The sequence below is a fragment of the Papilio xuthus genome, unplaced genomic scaffold (assembly GCF_000836235.2).
Source record: "Papilio xuthus unplaced genomic scaffold, Pxut_1.1 DF828780.1, whole genome shotgun sequence".
Classification (NCBI taxonomy): Eukaryota; Metazoa; Arthropoda; class Insecta; order Lepidoptera; family Papilionidae; genus Papilio; species Papilio xuthus.
In genome coordinates this window covers 1,177,600-1,197,135 of record NW_013529869.1, presented here as the reverse complement: position 1 = coordinate 1,197,135, position 19,536 = coordinate 1,177,600, and positions in this window count along the sequence as shown.

Sequence of the window (19,536 nt, the reverse complement as noted above, 5' to 3'; positions counted from 1 at the left end):
CAATAGGTTTTCTTACAGATATAAACTTTACGAGTCTTGGATAAAGTTCATTTGTAAAGTTTGTAAACCTTAAGTTATTTGTAACTTAATGAATATTATTTTGACCTTCATCGACATAGAGTTGTAAGATAAAAGAGATGAAATTAAATAATATGTTTGCTCTATGGTTTCACGTTTTCTGTATTGATATTAAGCAAGTGTGACTTTTCAAAGCAAACAGTGTGTCAATTGTTATCTATACATATATATAAAACTTCGTCTCGCTAAAACTTGAGAACGGCTGAACGGATTTATCTTATCTTAGCCTTGAAATGTTCGTGGAGGTCTAGGTAAGGTTTAAAAGGTGGCGAAAAATTTTAATAATTGCCAGGCAAACTCTTAAACAGCCCTTTTCTTTTTTTTCCATATAAACGGCTGAATGGATCTCGCTTAAACTTGACAGATGTAGAACATAGTCTGGAAGAACACATAGGCCTATTGTTATGTTTTTTTATTACTCGCGGACGGAGTCGCGGGCGACAGCTAGTTGAAAATATATTTAATATTAGCCATTTCAGAGATTAGCCGGAACAAACAAACAGATATAAATTGTAAAAATGTTATTTTGGTGTATATACCGTATATATATATATATATATATATATATATATACATGTAGTAAAAAAAGTAATTTCAATATTATAAACAAACGCTCAAATTTTATTTATATGTAAAGATATTGAATATTAAATGCTATGCTAAAATGCATGGATTATATTTCCAGGAACTATGATCACATTGTACAGTCCGGTTGTGTCATAATAAGTACATTGCAGTGAAACATTTATGTAATCGACGATGATAATGGCAAGGTTTATCGACACTGATTCATTTTTATACCATGTTTGTTAATAAATAGTAATCGTATCTTTGGTAGGACGTCGATTTAAGAGTAGGAATCCGCGTCACATAAAAATAATAATACGACGTGATAGTTAATATATTCATCGTTAGCTCACTGTACTTCCCCACCGAGGGGCTCGGAGCATACCCTAAGTTAGAGGTGACTAGACCATAGTCAACCACGCTGGTCAAGTGCGGGTTGGTTGACTTCATACATATCTTTGAATTTCTTCTCATATAGTTGCAGGTTGCATCACGATGGGGAACGCCCCGGCATTCGTGTCGGGGTAGGGCGCAAGCCCCGCGAACCAAACACTGGTAGGTAGGATAGCTAGGTTAGCTAGAATAAGTTAGGGTAGTTTAGGCTAGTTTGCGGGCCCACTTGTGGGTCCGCAATGTTGAGGGCGGCGAGCCCGAACTGAGTACCGAAAGGGAAAGGTAAGGGTGAGCCTCATAGGGCGGAGGGCGAAAGCCCGATGCCGGGGCGGCGCGACCAGCTGGAACTCGACCTCTTGGTCGTGGGTCGCGGCCGTCCTATTAGGTTAGTCTAGGTTAGTTAATTTAAGCTAGGTTAGTTTAGATTAGGCTGCGGGCCCACTTGTGGGCTCGCAAATTGAGGGCGGCGTCTCGCCGGTAGGCGAGCGCCTATAGAGGGGGGCAAGCCCAAGCTGAGTACCGACAGGGAAAGGTGAGGGTGAGCTCCATAGGGCGGAGGGCGCAAGCCCGATGCCGGGGCGGCGCGACCATTCGACCTCTGGTCGTGGGTCGCGGCCGTCGGATTAGGTTAGGATAGTTTAGCTAGGTTAGTGTAGGTTAATTAGGTTAGGATGCGGGCTCACTTGTGGGCTCGCAGACGTGAGGGCGGTGGAGGGCGCGAGCCCGACGCCAGGGCGGCGCGGCCCATCTGGGCCGTTGTCGCTGGGTGGGGCGTGGGAGAGTGCGACCTCGGTACCTATCTGCTTTCAGATTTGGACTTGATGGCGTACATCCTGCGTCCCAACGCGTAACCTCGGTGGGTGGACCATCACCACCGAGACCGCGGGCCTCTGTCTTGATGAAGACGGGGGCCAAGAGGTGGGTCTCTATAAACCCTAGGCGGCATCAGCGGGGGAGGGCGGGGAATCCCGAACCTGCATTGCACGGTGTCGTCTCTGAGGAGCGCCTACGGGTGCAGCGCCCCATTGGGGGCGCATTGAGGAGCCCTATTCTCGGGCTGGTCAGTGGGGCGTCGCGGTGGTAAGTTAACACGATCCCGTGGCGTCCCACATATGGCTATGAGGGAACAGAGGGGTTTAGTGGGTATGCTCCCATTCGGGGAGAGAATCCCACATAACTACCGTGCCTTCCCCGAGGCACGGAGTATGCATAAAGCATTCCCCTCTGAAAAAAAAAAAAAAAAAAAAGGGCATCTACAAGTAAATTTATGACAAGAATGAATCAAAGTTTTGTTAACAAAATAACACGTATAAAGCTTTAGCTTTTTTTTTATTTTTCGCTCACCAAAGTGCAGTCGTATGCAGTAATGAAATGTGTTTTCGTAGATTTTTCTCTCATTTTTATTGTATCTCGCGAAATTTTAGCATAGGATGAGTTGGGAAGGTAAGCGTAATTTCAAAACCTTTATTTTGTGTGCGAAAAATGTTTCATAGCATGACGAGGCAGACGTAAAATAATTAAAACTCTTATCTATCTCTCTGTCGGGCAAAAAACATTGTTTATTTTTAAGCAACTTAGTTCTAATAAGGAAATATGGTCGTAGCACAATTATCATAAAAGATTCCATGTGAAGGAAAATAGTAATAATTACTGTCGATTGGGGAAAAAAGGAATGAAATGTTCTTAATTTTTAGATACTCGTCTAGCGCTTTTTATAGGGCTTTTATTGCCAAGAAATAGATATTTACATTATTTTAAATTATATATTCTCGAATCTGATGAAAGAAAGCTCGCTCGCGAATTCCTTTTGGGATTTAAGCGCACGACTAATCAATCCGGTACCCTAGTTACTATGGTAATATCGCTCTTAAAAATGTTATAAGAAAAATGTACAGTTTTCATTCAGTAATAAAGCAAGTATAATTAAATAATTAACAAGTTAGTTATTTCTAAAGCATAATTTAGTTAAACTCTTCAGAATTTCTACTTTTCCGTAGGTACTTTTTCCCTTTTTCATATTAAAATGTTAATGACTCTTGTCCTTAAATATACAAAGTTAACAAATTAAGATATTTCGGCAGCTGAAACGACGACATCTTTTGAATAACATCGATCAAATAAAATCGCAGATAAGATATTCTTTGTCAAATCATTCAAATTTTAATTCAGTCTTATAAGATTTGGTATTCATAAAATAAGTAGGTACAACTCTAGAAATAAAAATACTCTCAAAAGAACAAAGACGGAGTTAAAAGGTAAAAGTTTGACACTTAAAACAATAAATAGACGAGCTAGTATTAAAGCGATGTCTTTTGTAGACGTCACGTTCATGATTCCTTTTACCCGACTAAGAGAGTAGTGTTTTTAGCGAATATTATGTATTATTATTATTTATTTTATTTACCCTCTACCCGACTTTTTAATGATGTTTGTGGATTTGTATGTTTATCAATTCCATTGTGACCTCCTGTAAACTAAACCACTGAACCGATTTTGTTTTGACGAGCGAGTTGTCGTTTGATTCTTATTATCCCCGGAGTGTTAAGGCAGCCAGACTTACTCATTTTTTTATTTCTAATTATACCATTTAATTACATATTTTACGGCTAAAGGATATATTGAAATTAACCATGAGGTTCATACAATAAAAAGTTTGAATTAAGAAAAACATAAATAGTTTTTATAAGTGTTATGTATTAATGAATTCAACGCTACACTTAATGTATTCACTTAAGGAAGAGTTGATATTGTATGAAATATTTCATGCTCGCTTTGAAGCGAGGTCCGTGAAAATATGCCAGCGATGCGACGACGCCTCGGACTGGTGAACAGCAAATGTCTCGTACACTACTTACTTTGTTAAGTAACTTTAACTTAAATATGTATCACTCGATGCAACGTATTATTCACGCTGAAATAAAACAATAAAATTACATAATTAATAGTACGCGTAATCATAATGTTTAAATTTGTGAATGTTCTTATTTACATACACTCTCTAAGAATGTTTTGTTAAAAACGAACCTTTGACAACATATAAGCTATTTTAAATAGATTTCATTTTATAAAATCTTTTGAAAATTTTTTCATATCACGGACCTTACAAAAGTTACACGTAAAACTCTTCAAAGTAAAACATAAGTAATTTATTTAAATATTTGAAACATAAATTTTCATTATTGTTATTCTTTAGTGCCTTTATAAAAGGTTTATCGAATAGTTTTTAAAATAGTACGGTAACACGTGAGCACGTTGTAATGTAATTTTCCAGGAGATTGCATCAAGAAATGGGAAGCTGGGCCGCGAATATAAGTAAGGTTCTTAGATGGCGACACGAAGATGTGAGGACGATCGCGTGTAGAATACTAAAATAATATAAAACGATGAATTCATAAAGATATGAAATAAAATTTATAAACTAGATGCTAGCTAAAGTCCTTCTTGACTTTGAATCGTTGAATTATTATATATGTAGATCACGAATATTACGTTCAATACAATAATCATTTGTATACCTACAGTTTTTCCATTATAACAGAATGTGTATGGGTACCGCGGTAACATTTATGTTTTAGTATGTTCCTGGAAAATTGCCTCATAACATTCTGAAGCCAACGCTTCCAATATAAACGTATAAAGTACTAGCTGTCGCCCCCGACTCCGTCCGGGCGGGATTAAAAATAGATGTTGGCCGATTCTCAGACCTACTCAATATGCTCACAAAATTTCATGAGAATCGGTCAAGCGGTTTCGGAGGAGTATGGGAACGAAAATTATGACACGAGAATTTTATATACAAGATATGATCAAAGCCTAATTCAATCAAAAAGGTTCACAACGACTTGTTACTTAACAGAATTGCGAACTTAAGTTCTTGTTGTCCATCGCTTCAGTACTTATAAGTTAACTTAGGGTAAACTACCCTATTTTGTACATTCAATTCGCTAAGTTTTAATTTAATTATAACTTTGAATTTCTAACAATAAGTACTCTGAAAGTGTAATTTATAAACTTTAAATAGGACGATCACATTGATATTTCAATCAAATATAATACTGTAATTCTAACAAAAATGTAAGCGAACCTCTTAAAAATTCTATTTAATTTAAAAGCAAGGTTTTTTAGTAACATCAATCTTCGTAGTGACAGATAGACATGTAAATAAGTCAGCTTGCTTTAAATCTTCAGGCGCTGTAATCCACGCCACTGAAAGCTTTTTTGTTTCGAAACACTATGTAAAGTGAGATTCCTTTCCAGACGTTATCCTCGCGACATCAACCAAAAAGACGAAGTAATTTTTTTTAACTACAGGACTGTTAATGTACATTTGTACATATATCTGATATGTGACATGAACGGATTATCTTATTAGTATTCTAAAGGCAAATGTGTGGATGTATGGAGAGATGGATGGATGTTTGTTAGAAGGTATCTCCAGAACGACTATATGGACCTGGCTGAAATTTGGAATAGATATAGAATATAGTCTTGAAGTACATATAGGCTACTAATTAAGTTTTTTTTTTATTAGCGCGCGGACGGAGTCGCGGGCTACAGTAGTAAAGTAATAATTTTCTAACGACGTATGGACATAATAAAATATTCGTTAAACAAATAAACCCGAAACTTTGCACTGATCCTTAATATATAAATTAAATTATACCCCTTATCGCTCCTTTGTTTTGTAACGATTAAATTAACGAAAATTTTGTTTATTCTAAAAGTTATAAATTATTGAGAAAGTTTTCGGAAATTAATAAAGTTAAATTTTGCATGATTTTATTTAGCTTTGGAAAATAGTAATTTAGATAGTTATATATATACAAAGAGAATGTATGACGATGAGAAGAAGGCTTCGCATTTACTTCGTGTAAAAACCGGATAACGTCGCTTTTAAGTTGCCTGAAATTAACGTTTAAGGAACCCTTTAGAAGTTACTGCAATCAGAGCGTGTCATGTTACAGACTTTTCTAAGTGTGCTTTCTCCTCGTCTTTACTTACAGGATGCATTTAATGTTAAAAAAAATAGTAGTAAGTGTTTAAAAAGTTTATTAAAAAAAGTGTGCTTACCACGCAAAATACGCTCCAGTCGTAGAATTGTTTTCTTTGTTGAATTCGAGCCCTTACAACGAATTCAGTGCACTAAGGAATGTAATTAAACGACACAGCAGATATGTAACATTTTTAAGGACTGTTTAAAGTTAAATTAATTCATCAATTAAACATTGTTTTTAAAATAAGAAAACACAGATAATTTTGCGTTTAAACTTAAACACTTCATTTGTTTATCGTTTAACCGCTAATTAAGCAAGTTTAAGAGTAATTAACATGTAATTAGGTGATCGTAGTTGATACTCTAACGAGAGGCCTTGCTTGCATAAGCGTGTGCCCCGCAGGCAATCTACAACAAAGTTTCAGACTGCATTTAATTGATAAGGTTACAAAGAGACAAGTTAAACTATTCTGTGCGCTTCCTATTACAATAGTTTCAGCTGAAATGCTAGATGCTAATGAAATATGATCCAGAAATTTACAGGTCTTTCGCTAAACCTTGTATTTTAATTAAGAAATAATTAAGTAACTAAGTATAATTTTTATAGTTTCTGTTTCGCTCGTGTAGTTTTTTTAATTATTTTATATGTGGCAATTAGTTGCTGTTAATTTTTTTACCAAGAAGTAATAATGATACAAACAATTTATAGATTATATGATACAAAATAAAAAATAAAATGAAAAATAAAGTAATAAATAAGCACCTCCATGTCCCCCACCAAATGTGTACAGAAAACTTATTCGCCTTCTGTTTAAGGTTTTACTGAGTCCTTTTAGGCTTAGACGTAAATCTTAGCAAGCGGTTCATGTATTTTGCAAATTTAACTTCCTAAATGCAAGCACTACGAGATAAGTACCTCTTTTACATAAAGTATAAGGAGACATTTATTCATGCTTTGTTTCTAGATTGTATTTACAAAAATAAGCTTTTTAAAACTTAAAATATATTTATGTCCACACTTTGATATATTTTATCTCTTAAATTAAACGACTTCTAAGACGTTGTGTGGTCTACATTGACGAAATAGTTTTTTTTTTTGGATTTTTGTGAACTCGTCCACTTTTTTCGTAATTTTTGATTTCAATGAAAGGTATATATGATAGTTAAAATAATACAAAAAGAAATTACTTGTATCTGAACTGTACTTAGACTAAACCATCATTTTAGCTAGTCAAAATATAAAGATCGTTATACGTCGTTTTTTTTAATAGCTATTGTACTCGCTAAGAAGTATAGAGATTTAGTAAGGAATAAAAAAAAGTATGTAGCACGGACTTGAGCACCATCTCAGGAAATGGATAAAGTTGGCACAGATATATGGAACTTGAACATGCTAACATTGCCCATTTTATCTTATTTTTTATCCTATATTTTTGTACCATTTAAGAAAGTGTTATTTAAAAGTTTCTCAAATTATCGGATAAATCGTGTTCTACTTATTTAAATTAATTTATTGCGTTCAATTTTACATAACAGATTATATTAAGCAATAGACAAATCAGATTAAAATAAACGCCTATACCATTACGATACGTAATTTCAATTTAAACCTAAATCCATTAATCCTATTTATACAAATGAGAATTTTAAATAGAATGGAATTAAACAAATTTACGGGTATTTTTATAACACTCATTTTGAAAAACCCTTTGAGTCTTTGAAGAATTTAAAAAGTTAAAAATTTGTATCATAATATCAAGTCTAAGATTGCGCGGCTGTTCGTTACTAACCTAATTTACTAATTTGAAGGTGACGTTAATATTTTACGGTTGATTGATTACATACATTTTCAGCTTATAAGACAAGACCGCCCCAGGTGATGCTTTCATTTGCCCAGTTGAAACTAATGGTATAGTAATTCCATAAAATTCGTATCACATTATTTAGTTATGCTAAGAATAGGAGTAAACACTTATTATATTTTTAATCACAGAAGTTAAGACTACGTCATTCTCACTTTTAAATCTGACAACTCTACTAAGTATCAATAGTGCACTGTTGTAATGGAAGGCAAATTGCAATAAATTTTAGTTTTTACAATTTGCAACAAAAATCTTCTTAAAATCTTACTAATATTATAAATGCGAACATTTTGATGGATGGATGGCTGTTTGTTAGAAGGTATCTCTAGACGAACGAATCTCGACGACTTTGGCATCAATGTAGAACATAGTGAGCAAGAATACATGGGCTACTATTAAATTATTCAAACTTTCGTGTGACATTATAATAAACTTATATAAAAACGTGAAACTTGAACAGCAACACCGACGCTTTAGTATCAACATCGTCGCCGGCGCACGCCGCGCCCCCCGCCCCTTCAAAACGCGCCCTAAGAGCGTAGGCGCGAAGTGAGCGACGGGCCGCGTCCGCGAAATAAAACCAGTCCCTCTCACCCTGATGAACGGCCCCCGATGGGCTCGAAACTAGTCGGTGCCGCCACCGGACGAATATATCTACGTGATTGTTTAGCCGTTTTTATATAAGTTTAACATAGGCTACTAATTAAATTTTAAATTTGTTATGTTGTTATAAGTACTTAAACATAAGAATAACTGAATGTATGCTAATGGTTTTTGTCGATACGTTCCATTGGATCAAATACCAAAGTTCTATGTGTATAATGTTGAGAATGTTACGTTGTCATGCAATTTGTTCGCAACGTATACCTTTAAGCGGAAAATAGATTTTCACCTGAGGTTACAATGTTCTGTAATAAATCAATCTAATGTAAATATCGTGACAATGTAAAGTTACACTTTACCTGAATTCAATGAAGAATGAAATTCTACTTACGAAGACAAATTTTCCATTGATTTTTGAAACACAAAGGCAAATTACGCTTGTTTTTAATTTTATAATACTATTTGAAATGGACGAGGTAATATGAAAAACTAGTCGCACCCGACTCTGTCCGCATAGCATTAAAAAAACTTAATTTATAGCCTATGTGTTCTTCCACACTATGTCCTAAATACATGACAAATTTCATTGAGATCCGTTGAGCCGTTCTGGAGATACCCTCTAACAAACATCCAAATATTAGCATTAAAATATTAGTAAGATAAAAATAAGGAATTATGGTCAATTGCGATATTTTTAATTATAATAGTTACATATTTGTTAGCGAAGGCAAAACCGTAGCAGTAGCCTTTGTCGTCCCATGTCAGCTTAAATGTAAATCAAATACATTTTGCATGGTATTCATAAAATGTAATAATTTATAAAATTAAAACATATTAAATGTCCAGTCAACTTCGTCATCAACGTCTGCAAAGCGAGGGTTTTAACTTTTCATTAAAATAAGGCGATTAAAAGATTTTAGATGACCTATTTGATATTTTAGGCTAATTATCGTGATTAATGGAAATTGTGCAGTTTAAAAACGAGAAATTATAAAGACAATAATAAAAGTTTTTTTTTATATCGTAAGGTGGCAAACGAGCGAGCGGCCACCTGAAACCGCTGAAATAGCAAAGTGACCGTTGCCTCTCATCCGGAAAGTCCATTTCCACTATCATCCTTTCCTTATACGAAAAAGGGTGGGAAGAGAAAGAGGGCTAAATTAGGTCTCCGGGATGCACACTCATCAGACGAAACGCGGAATTGCTTCCACTTGACGCCTGTCTCCTGTGTGGTCGTGGTATTTCACCAGGCGAGCAAGGCCAATTCGTGTGAAGATGTTAAAGCGGGCTCTACCACTATTTAAATCTGTAACCTAAGTTGTGCGTTTATTTAAGAGGTATCATGGACTCTTTAACTTAATTTTACCAAGTTCAGATTTTTGTTGCGGAGAAACTTTTTCACATATGAAGAAGATTTAAAATAGGAATAAAATGTTCCAGAATAATGTGAATGTACATATTTTTTATTTGTTAATATATAATCATATTAACAATATGTATTACATTCTACACAAACAATAATCAACCTTGTTTAATACAAACAAGATGAATCACGTGGAATAATTCGAGGATTACGATAATGCACTCAATTTAGTTGTAGATTACATAGAGCTATATACACACTAGTATATAGGTGAATACTGAGCACTATCCATATTAATGTGAAATTCAACTGTCGTAACATATGTATGAAAACATCATAAACTTACAAATATTATAAATACGAAAGGTTAGATGGATGGATAGATGTTTGTTAGTAGCTATTTCCAGAACTTCTTAACGGATTTTGGTCAAATTTGGTATAAATTTAGAACATTATCTGGAAGAACTATCAAGTTTTTTTTATAATCCCCGCGGACGGAGTCTTGGGCAAATGCTAGTGGTCTATATTTTTTTTTAAATAATTAAAAGGTTAATGTTGTTCTAATATAATAGGTACAACATTTTCAAGAAATCAATGTCTGTTTTTTAGTATTATATACGTATTTAAAGTAAGCGTTTTCATCATCATCAGCTCACTATACGTCCCCACCGAGGGGCTCGGAGCCTACCCTAACTTAAGGGTGATTAGGCCATAGTCAACCACGCTGGCCAAGTGCGGTTTGGTTGGTAAGCGTTTTACAAAATCAAATTAAAATTTTCACGCTAAATTTCATTAGGTGCCTTCATTTTGCCGTTGATTGATTACATACATTTTCTCTTTGATTAACAACAAAGGAGCGCGCCTTTACAAGGCTGTTGTTCGTGTCCTTGCGAAGATAATTCACTTTCTAAAATATAGGACACAAGAACGGAAAATTGAAAAATGTAGTAACAAAACAAATTAATCCAGATGGTGTTTTATTTGCTTCTAATAGTTTATTTAATAAATAGCTATTTGTCAAGAAAAAGTTAATTTTCTTAACGGAAATGTAATTAGTATACTACATTTTAGTTGGACTATATTTATAGGACAATGGACATTAAGGACATTCATCATAAATACATTGTTGAGTCGGAAAAGTAATTTCATAAGTAAGCAAAATTCTACATGGCTCTACACAATATTGCCAGTGTTAATTTAAACAATAAAATGTCGCTTAGTGTCCAAGGAGTTTTTACACTTTAGCTACCATTTAATCTAAGAAAAAAGAAGAAATTTAAGCTTTTGAATTTAGTAATGTCAGATCAGTTTTCTATGTCTTTTTGTTATTCATGTTCTACAATATTAACACATTTTCTGCAAACAATGGTTTTTTATTTAAACCCGTCAGTTGTTTTCTTTGTCTGTCAGCAGTCTTAGAACTTTACAGATAACGTAATACAAAGAATTAAAACAACTTAAAGACGGTATTTGTGTATTTTAAAGACCGGAAAAATACGTACAACGCAATCCAAACAATCGGAAAAATAGAAATGCTATCCAAATATATACTGAAACTACCATAGCAGTGGTAGGTAATATTAAAGGTTGAAGCTGTTATAACATTGAACTGTAATCGCTGTAAATTTAACTACAAATTATAAAAGTAATATTAAAATGTAACTCAGGTACAGTGTTGTAACCTCATGTTAATAAGAAGCTCAAACATAATCTTATAAAACTGAACCATACAATTTTTATAACTCGTATTAAATTTATATAACCACCATGTTACAGTCTAAAAAACTCAACGGCCTCTATGCATTTTCTTTAGTATGAAATTTAAATTCTTGACACATTGCATACGTTACCTTGGTTCAGGCTTTAGCTATGAATATTCAATACTTAAAATGTGACCTCCTAAATTTCACGTTGTTTAAAATAGTGCATACTAAAAATGAAATAAAACACAGTAACCGTTGATTTATGGAACCAAAATCTCTATATAAACATATAGTCATTAACTTTGACAAAACACAGATAACAATAGGTTTTAAACGAGGATTTTGGTCTTAGAAACTTACGGCTAATCACTAAATTACGCTATAGAAGAAAATATTAATATATAAAATTATTTTCAAATGAACCATCTCAAGCGAAATAAAAGAGAATTTAGAATAGTATTTTGGAGGATTTAAGTTTTACCTCTGTAAACGTTGTGTAGACTTGAATAGAAAAAAAGAAATCAATTTGTCGTCACTGAGTAACGGTTGCGTTTTGCAGGGAACAGTGTACTGCGCCCGAGGGAACACATCCTGTATCCTGTGATGGGACTTACATAAAATATGACACTCCTTTTGTCAGTGTAAGGGTTTACTCGCGCTGGTGTGCAGGTTTTTAGGTCAGCGCATACATTTAGCATTTTTAAACGTTTGCTTTAATAAAATATTCAGAATATTTTGATTGGAACACTATCGACGTTTTTATAAATGGTTCAAATTTTTATATAAAACTAACGGTTGCCCGAGAAAAACTAAATTAGTAGCCTATGTGTTTTTCCAGGCTATGGTCTACATATACACCAAATTTCATCGAGATCCGTTTAGCCGTTACGGAGATACATTCAAACAAACATCCATCCACGTGAACACGTGAAAATTAAAAGTTTCCTTCGTGATTTTTTATTTAATTTGCATCCGCTTGTTTCAGTTTTTGTAATTAAGGGTAAAATTTTGTTTCGACAATACGCAGATTAAAGAAATATTTTCTCCAGTTCCGGTCATAGTATAGACGAGAAAAAGACGTAATATGAAATAAATAGCGTGACCTATACCCATATCTAGTACCGGATTTGATACAGCATAAATGCAGCTATTTAAAACACATAATTACTTTAAAGTCATTATGCTTATCGTGAATGCAAACTGACCCTTGTCATGAAGTAACATACTATAACGGATAAATATGTTTGTATATATTAAGATTAGCAATGACTTTTTTTATTTGTGCTTTTTATGGACCAAGTATATACAAAACGAAACCTGGGAACTATACGTATTCGATTCATCATTAATACTTTTAGTATATTTCGTTCGGAAACATAAAAGTAGTCTAACAAAAATAACATAAAAGTGCAAATACTAAAAACCTACATGCCCTGTTATTCCAGCTTTCAATATTTTTCCAATGTGTAATTCTTCACAAAAGCGAAGCTTTGATTCAAACGCGCAAGTCATTACTGCGGCCATTAAGAAATAAGCAATTTGTGTCGCGCCGCACCATTTACACCGAAATAAATTTCACCGAACAACCCTTTTGTATTGTTGACTAGTTACATATTGCTTTTTCTAAATCAACATCACTTCAATACTTAATTACTAAACATAGACAATAGACTATCGTACTATATAATCTGTATTATAGTCTAAATCCAGAAGCTCCAAATTTTGAAGTATTTTGGCGCTAAATATGATTTCAAACATGTTTTGAATTTCCTTGCTTGGAGATAGTTGCTTCATTATACTGACGAGAACTACTATAAAAACTTTTTAAATAAAAATATTTTCTGAATTCTCCTTTTTATCCTGTCCTTGTACACTTTTTCATTCATTGCTTTTTTATTTGAATAGTAAAACTTCTTTTAATTAACACATTACGCGTACAAATTCTATAAAATTTTTAACAAACTATAAACTCGCTCTATATATAAGCTATTCCAGCCGGTGAAATTGCGGGTATCTGTTAACGTTGGCGACTTGATAATTATTCTAAATGCTCCACGACATCAGGTCAAGGGCTGTATTTATTTGATATAATAGAATGATTACCGTAAATCTTGGACGAGTAAAATAGTTCATAGCACGCGATCTACAAGAAAGTGTGTACAAGTTGTAGTGTTCTATATTTTATCATACTTTAATATTAACAAAACTAATTGATATTTAATTCAGGAGATAGAGAAACAATGCGAAAGGTAAGCATGTTATAAAATAAGAATTACATTGGACATAGAGAATTTAAAATATGATAATGGACTCAACAATGGAGGGTTCTAGTGCGTTCCTCGGAGATCCTGGAACGCTCTTCAATTACGCTTGAGGCTGGTTGACGACGGTGTTTATTGGGTCAAACCCAATATAACCCTGTCTCCCTCCCAGAAGGCAGGATATCTTTCGAAGATTTCCCCCAATACCTAAAAAGGCATAGAATACGTGGATTGCGTGAAAGGTGAGATTATAAGGGATTGTTCGATCAGAAAGACGAAAGTCTCTTGTGTCGATTAACTAAGATTAAATTGGGTTTAGTTAATTTGACAGTTGAAATTCGATCTAGTTTAATAAGTGTTAAAATGAAATTCAGCTTGATTCTGTACATCAGAATTCACTTTAATATAATAGTTATCTCCTTTTGTGAAACAATAATCCTCTGGGATATCGTAGTGTGATGAAAATATACATAATATATGAACTACGACTATAAATGCCTATCGTAGAAGATATTTCGAGTAACCGAATATAATATGTAAGAAATAAGAAATATCTAACAATATCTATAATTGTTTATACATTTAGACATATTCTTAATTATCTTACTAATGTTATAAATGCTGGATGTTTTGATAAATGGACGGATGGATGGATGTTTGTTTTTTTTTAATATATCTCCAGAACGACTTCATAGGCCTCGATAAAATTTACCATAGATGTAGAACACAGTCTGGAAGAAAACATAGGCTTTTAATTAAGTATTTTTAAATCTGCGCGGACGGAGTCACGGACGATTATTAACAAAAAGTACTTCAGTAATAAATGTAAAACGAATAGATTTTTTATTATATAATATTTTCATAAACAAAGTGAAATTTTATTTACATTTTGTATAGTTGATGATTGAATAATTATTCATGTTTCAGCGATGTATCGTCAATTACGAAAATAGAGGGGGTGGTATTCAACTACTATTATACAATGATTAGTTTTAATCTTGCAGGAATAAACTATATCAAAGCACGCAACCAACGACGTAGCCATTACTCCTTTTACGTGTTGTATTTCTGATACTATTTTATCTAAAAACTAGGTAAAAAAGTAATAAATCTCGAAATTTGGATATCCATCACATTTTGGATATCATGGATTAGATTATGAAAAGTATTTTTTGTGCTAAGACAAAATGAGCGAATATTTGCTAACACCGCTTATTTGACAATAGGTGGCGTTGTCATCATACTTTTAGTACAAGATAAAAATTTCTATGCTAATTGTTGATTTGTTCACGTTACGCTTTCTTTACTATTTTCATAAGGAATCTGTTTTTTATTATGGTATTTGTTATTTTATAAATCTTCACAAATATGATTTTGATGTTCGCAACACGTAGAAATTCAGTATTATAACATACTAGCTGTCGCCCGCGACTTCTTCCGCGCGAATTTAAAAAAAACTTAATTAGTAGCCTAGGTGTTCTTCTAGGTTATGGTCTACGACCATGCCAAGTTTCAGCGAGATCCATGAAACCGTTCTAAAGATACTTGTAAACAAACATCCATCTAAACATTTGCGTTAATAACATCAAGTAAGATTTTAATGAAAAAGTTAACTTAACATGTAAATATTGAATTTTCTTTTAAGGGTATCGCAATAGCAAGACAAAAGTAAATTGTGACAATAGCTTTACATTCAATGTAAAATGGGGTGCTGTTTGTATTAACGCCTTTGAAGCCTCGTAAACAATATAAAAGACAAATTTTCAAGAAAAGCTTTTGTCTAGAGCGTGTTTTGTGACTCTTAACAAAAGTAAAACGTTTCAAATATTTCAAAAGCTTAAAAATTCTCGCTTAATAGATTGTTAATCTGTTTCTGTATTGATAATTTAATCGTTTTCAGAAACGATTAACCTTACCAATGAATTTTAAAGGAATTATTTTCAGCAAAAATAGATAAAACGGTACAACAAAAAATGTTTTATTCATGAAAAGATATTGTTTTCCATTTCTCGTTTCAATACGTTTCAATAATTGCAAGTACACAGAATCTATTTCACGAGCCTATAGGTTTTGTTTGCAACGAAGCTTCGAGTACGGCGCAGGTACGACGTAGACTCTATTTCCTCTAGTGCGACTACTAGCGCGACTACTATTTCTAAGAGCAACGTAACATTTCCAAAGTTGCGGTTGTAACTGCTCATAGAAATAATAGTTGCGAATGCTATTCGACTAGTCGCGCCAGTGGAAAAGCGGTGTTATTACAGTGCATGCTCAGTAAAGATACAGTCCCTGAATACAAAAGCTCGCGGGAGCCACCGCTTTTATTGTTCAGGATTATAATTTTTCTCATCTAGTCGCATGTTCTGAGCTTCTTTTTTCTAACATGTTTTTATTCTTTATACTTATGCAACTTAGAATTTATTTTTGCTACATATTTTATTCCTACGTTTAATTTCATAAAAGACATGATTTGTGATATTGTATGTTAAAGAATGTTTACTTCTTTAACAATAATGCCACATGGTAAAGAAAGTATGAAAAACATAAGGCTTTGTTACTCGGCTTAGCTGAAATTCTTTCAATTTCATTTTTAGTCCCTTTTTTCTTTCATAAAAAAAATAAAATACAAATGACTTTATGCGTGGCTTGTAAATCTAAAATCGTTATTGAAAAGAATAATTGTTCGTACTGAATACTTCGCCGCTATTACCGTATCGCGTCCTAAATCATGTTAGTTGGTCGCAATTTAAATATATATCGTGTCAGTCCGATTCATATTCAACATTCCTCGCCTCACGATAGATCATTTTGTATTAAAACAGGCGTGTAAATGTTAGTTTAGCTCTCTATATGTCGCGGATCTTCAATTCTAGCATGACTAGTGCCGCTGTACACGGACAACAAGAATGTCTACAGCGTTGTCGCTGCTAAAAAACGCTGCCGGCTGCTTGATACAGCCGTTGTCGATTGCTTGAAGCTTTCCGTGTACGGCAGCCTTACTTTGTATACAATGCAATGTAAAGTTTCTTACCCCAGGACAACGTAAAACACAGGATCCTGTCTTGTCTATTTCTTTTCAATGTGCTTTGCGTATTTTTGTTCTTGATTAAAAGCTTGTGCAGGTAGGTATGTATTCACTAACATTTTTACCTTAAGCCGATAGTAACTATGTTTATGAAATATTTTAAAAACATGTGTTGTGTAGAAGACAAAAAGAATTTGGCGTTCAGTCCCTAAAATAAAATAAACAATAGCCAATCTAAACACAAAGGATTTTAAAAATAGAATAAAAGTGCGAATCCTCTTAGAAATAGAGAAACTACTAAATTTGAACAGTCTTTTTTTATCGGTTGCCAAAAATATAAATAGAGATATGTATGAGCTAAAGAGAAGAATCTCATACGTTCTTTAAGACATGGAAACGTAGAAAGCTTAAAAATCTTCTGAAATGTAACGTTTGAGGAGAAAACGCTTTGCGAGTTACGTGAATCAGAGCGTGTCATGTTATGAGGGACACTTTGTCCAAGTGCGCTTCCTACATCCTTGTCTTCACTGAGAGGATGCGTTTTAATGTTTATTTTTTACGTTAAAGATATTAAAAATTACATTGAATTTTAAATAAAGGCTTTCGTTTCCCACCTAAGTATATTTTATAGTAAAGGAGGTGAACACAAAGAGCGTCAGTCATCAATCTGCGGGTTGAGTGGGGACAGTGCGCTTTTCAAACTGGCCTCTTTCAAGCTTCGTATTTACCTTTAAAGTTTACTGTAGGTAATGGAATCTTTTATGTTGTTCGTAAAAAAGTTTATTCGCTTGTATTTTTAAGGCCTTTATTTATTCTGAGCAAACAAATTCAAAATAAATTACAATGTTATTCTCTAGGTACAATTAGTACAACTATGAATATTTAAAAAAACATTATTCATTTTAATATTTGAATAGTTGTGGCCAGCAATTTTTACTTAGACCGGTTAGAAAAAGTATTTAATGTATATAAATCTCTACAATTAGTTATGTTTATAAGTGACTAATGAATCAGAATAAAACAATTAAGTAAGACGATATAGATTTCCACTAAAATACATAGGAAAATTGAGAGGTCCTATGTTTGGAAAATATAAATGCAAAATGTTATTGATAACTTGTCATATGTTTAGATATTATATTACTGTCCCTTCGACTCACTGTTACTTAAAATTCAGACTTAGTATTTAGTTGCTGCCAGGGAGTTTAAAGTGAAATTGCATATTAAGCTGCTACAGTCACTGCGTTTACGTACACCTAGCGGAACTTATTTTAAATAACCTTTATTGATTGGTTTTAAAACTACTTAAATGATATAATGTTTTACGACAAAAGTTAATTGGTGATATTTATCTGATGCTCCAAAAAATTAAGTCCCATTGAAATAAATTTTCATTCAATTTAATTAGTCATTGTCAATTCTATTATCAACTCAATTATCATTATCCAAACTAAAAGACGTAGAGTAAGTAACTACTTAAATAATAAAACTGTTTATCGACAACATTCTGAAGTTTCGTAGAAAACAAACACGTAGCAATCGTAAAACAGGTGCTTTAAGATCTTACCGTTGATTAGTTCTTAAGTTTTCTTTAGTTTCCTAATACTTTTATATATTACTAGCGGGCGCCCGTGACAACGTCCGCGCGGAATAAAAAAAAACATAATTGGTAGCCTAAGTGTTATTCCAAACTATGTCCTACATGTATTCCAAACATCATCCGTTCAGCCGTTCTAGATACACCTTCAAACAAACATACATGTATTCATTTAAACATTGGCATTTATAATATTAGTAAGAGTAAGATTCTCTCTACATACTTAGCACAAAAGCTTCTTTTATTAATCTAATAATAAGCTACTCCAACTATTTTAAAATATATAAAACCAAATAAGCGGCTGTTTCCTGCTACTTTAGATATTAGCTCGATATAACCTCCTTCTTTTTGAAGTCGGCTAACAAAACTAATGAGGGTTAGTTTATTATCCAAAACAATCAATCAATTTTATCACCTAAAAAAAAGGGGAAAATATCCCCATTCATCATTCGACTGGAAGGCAGCGAATCGTTCTCGATAAATACTTTTGAAAGATTTGAAGAAAATTTGACTCCATCCGTTCTTCGTTCATTTTGTGAATACCAAACCATTCCCTTACGCTATTTCGCGGAATAAATTATCTTATTAAAGGAACCAGTAAATACCAAAATTAATTTCGCTTAAAGTATTCCGAAAATAATTGGATATCAAGGCAGATACATACAAAAAGGAAATGATATAAAATATAATACTTCGTATTAATTAGAATCATAGTATGTTTTCAATAAGTAATGAGAGATTAAAGTTTGCACTTAGCAAATGTTTAGTAACTATTTATTTATTTTACACAAAAATTATACTTTTTTATAACAGAAGGGGGACAAACAAGCAACAGGAACACCGAGGTGTTCAACGACGCCCATGGACATCAGCAATCATACTACTATGTTTTATAAAATAGAACGTAAAGTTGGAATTTTTAAAACGTTTTCGGCAATTACACAAAACCGGCACAATTCGGTAGATGGTATTATTCGACGAATCAATTCGAATACGTTTTTATTCGAAATTTAATAACAGACATTGTACATTCCTTTTATATCTTTCCCCCTTTTTATTGGTTATTTGATTTATTTACGATCTGTTTTAAT